The sequence below is a fragment of the Salvia miltiorrhiza genome, chromosome 2 (genome assembly GCF_028751815.1).
Source record: "Salvia miltiorrhiza cultivar Shanhuang (shh) chromosome 2, IMPLAD_Smil_shh, whole genome shotgun sequence".
NCBI lineage: Eukaryota > Viridiplantae > Streptophyta > Magnoliopsida > Lamiales > Lamiaceae > Salvia > Salvia miltiorrhiza.
In genome coordinates, this window is record NC_080388.1 from 8,279,125 (window position 1) to 8,289,312 (window position 10,188).

Sequence of the window (10,188 nt, forward strand, 5' to 3'; positions counted from 1 at the left end):
GTATTCTTCTGTCTGACTTAAGTGAAGAATCAAGATCTCGGTGACTTAATAGAATCTTAATACTAATAAGTTTTCAAATATATATGTTAATTCGTATATCACTTTGATTTACTATGGGTGAGAGTTATATAGTAACTTGAGTACTCTGTATCTTGGGTGATAGCGGTTAATATATGATATTTGATTATCTGTATTAGTAACCGTATCCGTATAGGATAATGACATCCCCTTAAGGAGCTCAATAAGGTTTATTGCGTTAAACCCTACAGGTTGATTAAGTTCAGGCGCAATAATAAGGTTTGAGTGGTACTGCTTAAGGATTATAAAGAGATTCATTAATTTAAGCTGTCAGAGCTCTAATTAATTAATGGATGTCGGATATTTTAAATACGGAGATTTAATAAGTCTAAATACAAGCCCCGACTCATCACCGGCAATAAAGGGGTAAGTCAATATCGGTTCTCTAGTGGAATGAACTGATATTTATAAATTAATTATGGTCTGGGCTGACCATAGATAAATTAATTTATTTGAGGCCCATCTTTATTCCTTGTATCTGGTCCCTACAGTTCAGAAGATCTGAGCTGGAGTCAGATTTTCGCAGGAAATCAAGTTCTGGCAGTCTCCGAAGAACAGCCATAACTTCCTCTACAGAAGTCCGATTGAGGTGAAACAGACGGCCAGGGAAAGCCCTTTCGAAGACGAAGAAGTCGTATTTCTGCACAAAATACGATTGGAGGTCGTTTGAGGGGTCAAATAGAGCGTTGAAGTTGGCTGACCTGTTCAACGACGGATTGACGAATTCTTAGGGATTCTTCAGGTATTTTCTAACTCCAATGTGCAGCTGTTAAATTCATTGGAGCATGTTAGGGATTAATCGTTGTATGATAAATTAATAATATTCCAAGAAACGATCTTCGGGGCAAATCGAGTATTAATTCAGTTTAATATTCCTTCAGTGAAGTTGATTGAGTAAGTGCACTAATTATTAGTGTTATTATTTTTATTTTGGCCATACAAATATAGTGTATAGTTTTTATTTTATTAATGAGTGTTATTACATGATTTAATTTCACTAGACACTTTGCCACTCTCAAAACTATTATTTTAATATTTTGACCATGTGCCTAATTTATCAAGTGGCAAGTGGAATAGAAGGCATTTAATGAAGCATTAATTATGTGTAAATGGTTTAGAGGAAAAAGCATTTAATGCAAATATACACATGATCTAAAAGATCAAACAAAGGCTAAAACAAAATTTTCTCTCACTCTCTCACCTCTCTCCCTCACGCCTCTCTCTCTCTCTCTCTCTCTCTCTCTCTCTCTCTCTCTCTCTCTCATCTCTCTCTTTCTCCTCCATTGATCACCATTGGAGAAACCTTCAAGCTTCCTAAATCACTTCTATGTTAGTATCCTCCATTTAATCAAGCCCTAAAACACCTTATACACTTGAATCAAGAGATCTTGGAAGAATTAGAGCTTGGAGTCTAGAGTGAAGAAATTCTACTTCTCTCAAAATTCTTGAGTAAGTGTTAGATATCTCTAAATCTAATCGTATTTGAGTTATATATGTGTATATATGCAAGATTGAAGCAAGAAAACACCCCTCTCTTTCTTCTCTAAATTTTCGAAAATTTGGGGTCTTCCCCTTGAAAAAAAATTCTCTTTCTTTTCTTAAATTGGAGTGAGATTCATGCTTATTGATGTATATTGAGATGATTTCTATGCATATTGAGAAGCTTTGACATGAGGTATGAATTTTCACTTAGGTTAGTTTGTCTAAAATTTGGGAGTTCTTGAGTCTATGGATTGAATGATAAATTGATGATGAGTATGAGCTTATGAGCTGACTAGTATGATAATTGATGGAGTAGATTGATGATTTGAAGTGGATTGTAATTTTTGATGAAGGTTACTTTGATAAAAATTAGGTATATGTGCCTCTATGCTTTAAATTGTTAATTGATGGTTTATATATGTGATTAAGTGGCCTAAATTGATAGATCTAAGGTTGGATTAATGATTTAGTCATGCTTGTAAATTTTCAAAAAGTTTAGTTTAACAAAAATTAAGATTTTCGTGTCCATGTGTTAAGTATGTGAATTGGCTTAGGATAAATGATATTGAGCATGCTAATAGCGTTTAAAAATGATTAAGTTGGTTAATTGTTGCATATGTGAGATTTTACTTGAGTTTAGTTTGCATGAATAAGAGGAGTCTTTCCCAATGTGTTAAGTTATGAGATAGATGTGATTATATGTGGCTATTTGAGAAGTATTTGAGCATTTTTACATGATAAGAGATGAAATGAATCATTTCTTAGAATATTGGTTGAGAATCGAGTGATGTTGAAAAAGGGAAGTTGAGTTTGATTTTTCTTGCGTCGTTTGATCATGTATTTATGTTCTTGAGTGTTATAAGAGCTTAATTTGAATTCTTGAGAATTTTTTTCATCGAAGAAGTTTGGAGTTGAGGTATTTGCTTTTATGTTCAAGTTTGGAGTTAATTTGAGACCTTTTTAAAGGCCACTGACCTACTGTTTTCGACGGGATTTTGTTACCCAAAAGTCATGAAATTTTGTGATGAGTATATACGAGAGTCTAGAATACACTCGTAAAATTTCAAGTCCTTTGGACTTCATTTACTATTTTTCTAAAATGTAAAACTCCAACTGCGACTTTCTATCGAAAATTTCGTAGAACAGACCCTAGAGCCACCTTTTTCAGTAGCTTTCTGTAATTGTTTACCTTCCAAAGTTTTATGGTCAAGAGGTTATTGTTTTATCTAGTTACCCACCAAATTTCAAGCCATTTTGATAATGTTTACTATTTTTCAGAAATCAAAACTTTCAGCTGTATAAAACTGCCGGATATGGTGGACTGTACGAGAACAGCCATATCACTTAAACCGCTTGGAGTTTTTCAACCTACTTTTTTTAAATGAAACTAGACTCAAAGAGGTTTCCATTGATATAAGTCTCGAACCAAGGAGACGTCCGACGTGAAACAGATTAAGATTTTAGTTTGAGACAGTGCAGAATGACGTTTGTATGTGATAACTTATATATGTATTTCTATGTACCTTATGTGTCTATGTGTTTCTATGTGCTTGATTGCTTTTAGTCTAGCCCCATTTGGGTGTTAAGTTGAGAGTAGTATTTGTGATTTCTTAAGATATGTATATACTTAGGAATATTGAGATGAGTGAAGTATATAGAAGATGAGTGATGGGATAGTATTGAGATAAGAGCGGAATCTTTAGTAAGCGAGTTTCTAACCGAGGTTTATTTTATTTCATGAACCTTCCTTGCGGATGATGATATCTGAAGACACGAACAAAGGAAAGAAGTAAGTTGTCACCACTTTGACGAGAGCTTGAGCTAAAGCCTTCAGGTGGGCATTACTTTCACTACCACTTTTATGTGGGCATTATTGAGTATACATATTACGAGCATTCTAAACTGTTTTTATGATGAAGTTTATGAGTTATTTTACTGCTTTGAGATGAATGATGTTTGAGAACTATTGACTTGCCAAGTTTTTATGATGTTGAGCTTGTATGACTACCCTCTACTGATGAGATGAGACGAATTCGAATCCTGCGAAAAGCGGGGTTTATGTACACAGAGGTGACCGCGAGCCGTCTTCAAGTCGGTCGGTCACGGTGCTTGAGAAGGAGGCCTACTTCTCAGTACCTTTGATGAGATGATGATGAGTTGTAGATGTGGTACATACTTGCTGAGTTTTTGACAGCTGTCGTTCGTTCGTTTATTTATGATGTTATGATTATGTTCTTAACTGCATACACATGCTCTTTTACACTTAACTCCTGTGTGTTGCTGAGAAATGGGCAAGTTCAATCTATAGCTCTAGGAGCAGCTTTTATTGTTTTTCGGCGTATGCCCACTGAGTATTATGTACTCACGCCTTGCATGTATTTCTAAACGTGCAGGATAAGCGAGGAGCGAGATTGGTCTTGTGCTGGTGGGGGAACTATTTCAGTCGATGTGTTTGCATTACCATATTTTCTTTTTGTTCATAGAGTCTAGATGTGGAGTCACTTTGTGTTTGAGTCAAGCAATTTACTCTCGGTTATGTGTCTTCATACATATAATCGGTTCACCTTTTGCTGCGATACTCTGCATTTTATGTTTCCTTGTGAAATTTTATCTATACCCCCTTTGTTTTTGTCCTTGAAAATCCTGATATTTTTGGAGTTATGATAATGAAGAAGTTTATACTTTGAGATGGTTTTATTAATGATTTCCTTAGCATGTTTTCATGAGAACTTCCGCTTGATGTTCAATCTATTCTTCTAGTCTTTACCTCTTCTTTTATTTAGTCGTATCGATACTCAATCCACGCTATCACTAGCATCGGGACCGGGCTGCGACAAAAATATATTTTTGTTGTGAAAGCAGTCCATAATAAAATATTGTATGTTAAATATTAATATTATAAATTAAGAAATAATAATTTTTTGAGATCTCGTTCTAAATTTCTGAAATCTCGTTCTAAATTCTATTAGTAATTTAGAACTTATCTTACTGTGAATTCAATTTTATTGTTATACTACACAAGTGATCTAAATTTACCCAAGATAAGCTAATTTCACAACTTAAATACTCCAATCATTACCAATAAATTGTTCAGATCTATTTAGCCTATGAACTTACTTTATTCTATAACAAATTATCCATGCGATATTCTGTGATCATCGATCACAATATGATCTTAAATATAGAATCTTGAACATAATGCAATATAATTAACAAATAAATATATAGCAAACCATGTTATGAAACGGTTTATTCTCATTAATTACAAAGTTTGTGTATTTAGGTGCAATTTTTTTCCCTTTATAAAAAGTATACAAGTATTTAAAGCATGCTTTAGTATACATAACCCTAACAATCTCCCACTTATACTTAAAACATGCTTTCGAAAACGAAAAGAAGTCTAGGCTCAACAAAAGATATCGTTTAGAGTCATAACATAAAGGTCTTAAGTCAAGAAAACGAAAGACAAATAAAGGCTAGTACTACAGTGGAAGTCAAAACACGGAGTTGAACCCTAGCCTCAGCTCTCCCCGTCAACATCAGCCATCAACACTACGCCAAAAACGCGCATACATAACGGATTTTATCCGTTATCTATGCGGAAAAACTTGCGTTAAGTATAGTGGTGTTATGTATGTGGCGCGCATACATAACGGAGAAAATCCGTTATCTATAGTATTTTACATAACTGTATGATCCAAATACATAACCCAGTTATTTGCGTTATCTATCTTATTTTACATAACGGTTCTGACTGTTATAAAAGTCAATTTTTATACGTTATCTATCATGTTTTACATAACGGTTCTAACTGTTATGAAAGTCAATTTTTATACGTTATCTATCTTGTTTTACATAACGGTTCTAACTGTTATAAAAGTCAATTTTTATACGTTATCTTTACACTTATACATAACAATTCTTTACCGTTATGTATGCTTTCTTAGATTTCAACATATTTTTTATTTTTCACAATTTTTCTTATTTTCTATTTCAATAAATAGAAATGATTCTAAAACAAAATAATCAAAATTCATATATTATTATCATAAAAAAGAATTCATACACCATTTGAATGTAGTCAAAATTCAACAGCTGCTCTATCTAATACTATTATGCCTTACAAAAATACTAAACATATTAACTATGCAACTAGCTAGCCATCTGGTACAACTTTTTTTCTGAATTCACAAGCCTCTTCAACTCAACGTACGGCTCATTTAACCCACCACAAACCTGCCACAAAATCATACAAAGAGCCAACCAAGAATCACAATGTAGAGCAACATAAATGAGGAGATAAACACTTAAAAAGCATATCAAGTTGAAAGAGGCATAAACACAAACAAAATTATACTAATAAAAAAATAAATCCAAAAAAAACTATAAAAGTTGCAAGCTTCAACCAAACAAGTATGCATTAATGGAAATGAAGAATCAACTTTACCTTAGTGATAGGCTTTCTCTTCTTTTCAAGCTTAACCTACATAGAAGAGCTTAAGCTGAATAGAGTCAAATAGCCAACAGTTTACTGCATAGAAAAGCTTAAGTGGAGAAATATTAATATTTAAAAAAGTTATCATGTACAAGAAAGACATAACGCGCTAGATTACATTTATAGTCAACTGTGGGAATATCATAGCCATAAATCTAACCTCAAACGTAGGACTGAGAAAAATCCCCTTCACCTTCCGATGCAAAATCCCAGGGCAAAACTGATTTTTTGGTGTAAGCTCTTTGATCCCTCTCGCCTCACGCACATATGAAATGTTGATTGCATTTCATCAAACACTTTGTCGTTGATGGCCATTTGTTATCGCTATCATCTTCCCAGAGTCATCTTCTTCATGCAATTTGACTAACTTTTGACGATAAAGTTCTTCTCTGCACAAGCAGAAAAGGCAAACACAAGATATTAGACAATCAGAAAGATGTAAGAGAGATGATAAGTAGAACTCTAAATTTAGTGCAACCATCAAAAATTTTAATTGTAAATCTAAATTTAGGGTTTTTCACATGCAGCACATAGAACTAGGCATTCACATAAATCAACCCCCAATGAAAGGGTACATAGGGCTTGAGAAACAGCAAGAGAATAGCATATACTATTTACTATTAACTAGCAGTTACCTGAGACAAGTCCAGATTGAATCGCAATAAAGAATTCCCACAACCTTGCGTCTTGTCCTTTCTCTCTGACAATCTTCCACACGCTTAATCACAGGCAACTGTTTGATTCCCTTTGCCTCCATCAGCTGCTTTGCCATTGCCAGATCAGTATCTGGATAACAAATCAAAGGTCCACGTTCTCGCCCATGATAGCTTATCCCACGAGTGAAGATAGAGGAAACAGTGCAAGTATTTACCTGCAAAAGGATTCACAATAAATTCAATTACACATCAACAATCATTTGCAAACAGTACCGATTGGACATGAAAGAGAAGCAACAAATAGAAATTTGTAATCCAAAAATGGATTTTTTTGAGATAACTGAGAAAATGAAATGAACTTACATCTGAATCACTGCTAGAAGATTCACCAACTTTTTTCGTCAACCAGCGTTGATATCCCCATCTGTCAAGATTCCTTCCAAACAATCTTTGTCTTCAACAACAAGAATCATCATCAGCAACTCCAGCCTATTAAAATGTTCAAAAGACACTTTAGTATACTGTAGTTGGCCAATGGAAGTTCACATAAGCACTCTAGCAACTAGCATAGGCAAATCACAAATAGACTACAACAATCAATTATCACTTATCTGTTGTAGGCTTCCATGTTTCGTTCATATCCTTCTTTGCGCTTCTGCTTTGGCCATCCACAGATGCATTAACATGGTTAGCTGACCATGTCACAAAGAAATCCTTGTTGAAATCTCCTGTCAAAACAACCGAAGCTTATTAACACCCACTTTTGGGAGCAACAAAACTACTGCCAAGATCTTAATCTCTTTCAAAACTACTATATATTCACACAGCTGGAGTGCATAACATAAGTAGAACATCAAACACGATAAATTACCATAGCAGCAGCACATATCACAGAAGCACGCTTAACTCTGGAAGAATGAGTAATGGTACTTTGCCTTTCAACAAAACTACATAAACACACAATCAACAATAGAAAGCAATATATATATAGACAAATTACACCTAAACAACCCTTTTCATCCCTCACAACAACACAATAGAAAGCACAAAGCATTCACTAGCCATCACATTGCAATAAACTCAGAGCAAAAACTACATCAAATTATACACAATCAACACTAGAAAGCAATATATATAGACAAAAAAAACCCCTCTAAATCATATACCTCTATGGCTTTGCTAGGCTCAACGCGAATCACATTGACAAAATTGCCCCTAAACAACCCCTTCCACACCTCAGTGCTCGAATTCCCACTGCTCCCAACCATCAAATGAGTCCTAATCGTCTCCAACGGTGCCTCTGCAGTCCTAGAAACGCCCCCGCGATCCCCCCGCTAATTAACCTCCTCAAATAGGGATTAGAGACCTTAATCTTGAGCTTAAGGCCCTTCTTCTTCTTCTTACTTTACCTGCCGAACGAACACAGGGAGGGGAGCGCGACGGCCTCGTCAATTTCAGAACCCAGCGCCGACGGCGAAGGCGCTCGTGAGACAGAGCTGCAGCAGTCGAGCCGAGAGGTCAGGGCTCAACCCTTGTCTTCATCGTGTGCGTGTGAATGAGTAGGTGAGAACAGGGGACGACGATTGCCTCGCCAATTTGCAGCCAGCCTCGCCGGAGTTAGGGCATGAACTGAGAAATTGAGGGATGAGAAGGAGAGAGGTGAAAATCTGTTGAGATATGAGGAGAAATGGAGGCAGGACTTCGCTGGATCCAGGCACCGCGGCCAACGACGCCGGAGAAGAGAAGGAGGTCGGGGTGGAGGATTTGATGGAAGGATGCTGTCGGAGGCGCACCAGACCGGGGGAGGTAGCGAGGCAGATTGGGGGCGGGGTAGGGGAACGAGAGAGAGAGAGCGAAAGATCATTAAGAACGTTAGGGTTTTGATTCTTGTAATGATATTAAAATGACCTAGGGCTGTATACGAACCGAGCCGAGCCGAATACCTCCAGGCTCGGGCTCGGTTCGTGAAGATTTGGTTCGGCTCGAGCTCGAATTCGAGCCTAAAAATGAGCTCGTTTTAGCTCGAGCTCGGCTCGCTTATATAATACCAAGCTCGAATTTGGTTCGAATTCAGCTCGTTAATTATTCGTTTATCTCGAGCTCGAGCTCGAGCTCGTTAATTATTTGTTTATCTCGAGCTCGGCTCGAATTATTTATATATATTAAGGTTTCATTGAAATAAAAAAAATTATATTTGTTCATGTATTACTAGACTATTTATGAATCATAATTTATAATTTATTTTTAACAAATAGATAATTTATCAAGTTAGTAGTAATTTTTTTTAATTATGAGTATTATTTTTATTATTTAAAAAATATTTAACAAATAAAATATATAAAATTATTATTTAATGAACCTATTCGCGAACATATTCGTGAACCTATTCGAGAGCATATTCGCGAACATATTCGTGAACCTATTCGTGAGCCTATTCGCAAACATATTCGCGAGCCTATTCGCGAATAGGTTCGAGCCGAACATGCACAGGCTCGAGTTCGGCTCGATAATTTTATCGAGCTCGGATTCGGGCTCGAGTTCAGCTCGTTTAGAAAACGAACGAATTTTGAACGAGCTTTTTTCGAGCCGAGCCCGAATAGTTCGCGAGCGGCTTGGTTCGTTTACACCCCTATTAAAATCTAATACATAACATAAATTAATAATGGTAATATTTACAATTATTAAAATATAATTATACATAACACAAAGCATAACGGTAAAAAATACGCGTTGTAAAAAATGAACATACATAAAAATTATAATAATGTTTACTTTTAATCCTTGAAATGATAATTTAAAATTATTTCATTTTTAATAATTAAAATTAACTATAGTTTATTTAAATACAAATTTTTATTTTTAGATAAACATGTATTTGTTTAAAAAAAATAGATATTATAGTTTTAAAAAAATTATACAAAATTGGAAAAAATGAAAAAAAAAATTAATTCTCATAACCGTTAATTAAATTTCTAATCTGAAAATTAATAATAATTTTTACTTTTAATCCATTAAAATCATAATTTAAAATAATTTTTTCTTATTTTTATTGTTTAGATAAACAAGTTTTTGATTAAGAAAATATATATATTATGATTTTCAAAAAATGAATTGATAAAAAAAACGGAAAAAAAAATGATGCACATACATAACAATCCTCGTAATGGACGGAATAACCGTTGTTAAAAACAGTCATATATAACGGTTTTCTTAAAGCTTACATTGTCGTTATAAAAAGACTAGCTCATAGATAACGGATAAAATAACGGTTCAGGTTTAGAATTATGTATCCATGTTCTTAAATAACAGTTTCCGTAACGGTAGAAATAACCGTTATAATAGATGCACATATATAACACTTTTCATAACGGTTCCGGAATACTGTTATCTTTGTGACTAATAGATAACGCTGATACATAACGCATTACTTAAAATCGTTATCTATGCACATACATAACAGTACATAGATAACGGTTT

General features: G+C 34.7%; 2 long non-coding RNA genes across 3 annotated transcripts; one reads left to right on the forward strand and one right to left on the reverse strand.

Annotated features, from left to right (window-relative positions):
- Positions 1 to 1,312: 1,312 nt before the first annotated feature.
- On the forward strand, positions 1,313 to 4,145 carry LOC131012916 (uncharacterized). The gene is made up of 3 exons (XR_009097520.1): positions 1,313 to 1,527; positions 3,331 to 3,394; positions 3,954 to 4,145. It is a non-coding gene; the product is annotated as an uncharacterized LOC131012916 (long non-coding RNA).
- A 1,438-nt stretch (positions 4,146 to 5,583) lies between these two features.
- On the reverse strand, positions 5,584 to 8,602 carry LOC131012917 (uncharacterized). 2 transcript variants are annotated; one of them, XR_009097522.1, is made up of 6 exons: positions 7,878 to 8,602; positions 7,075 to 7,439; positions 6,691 to 6,926; positions 6,216 to 6,444; positions 6,008 to 6,091; positions 5,584 to 5,796 (listed from the first exon to the last, which is right to left on the reverse strand). It is a non-coding gene; the product is annotated as an uncharacterized LOC131012917 (long non-coding RNA). The 2 variants fall into 2 exon arrangements; XR_009097521.1 differs by having other exon boundaries at positions 6,008 to 6,104.
- Between the last annotated feature and the right edge of the window lie 1,586 nt (positions 8,603 to 10,188).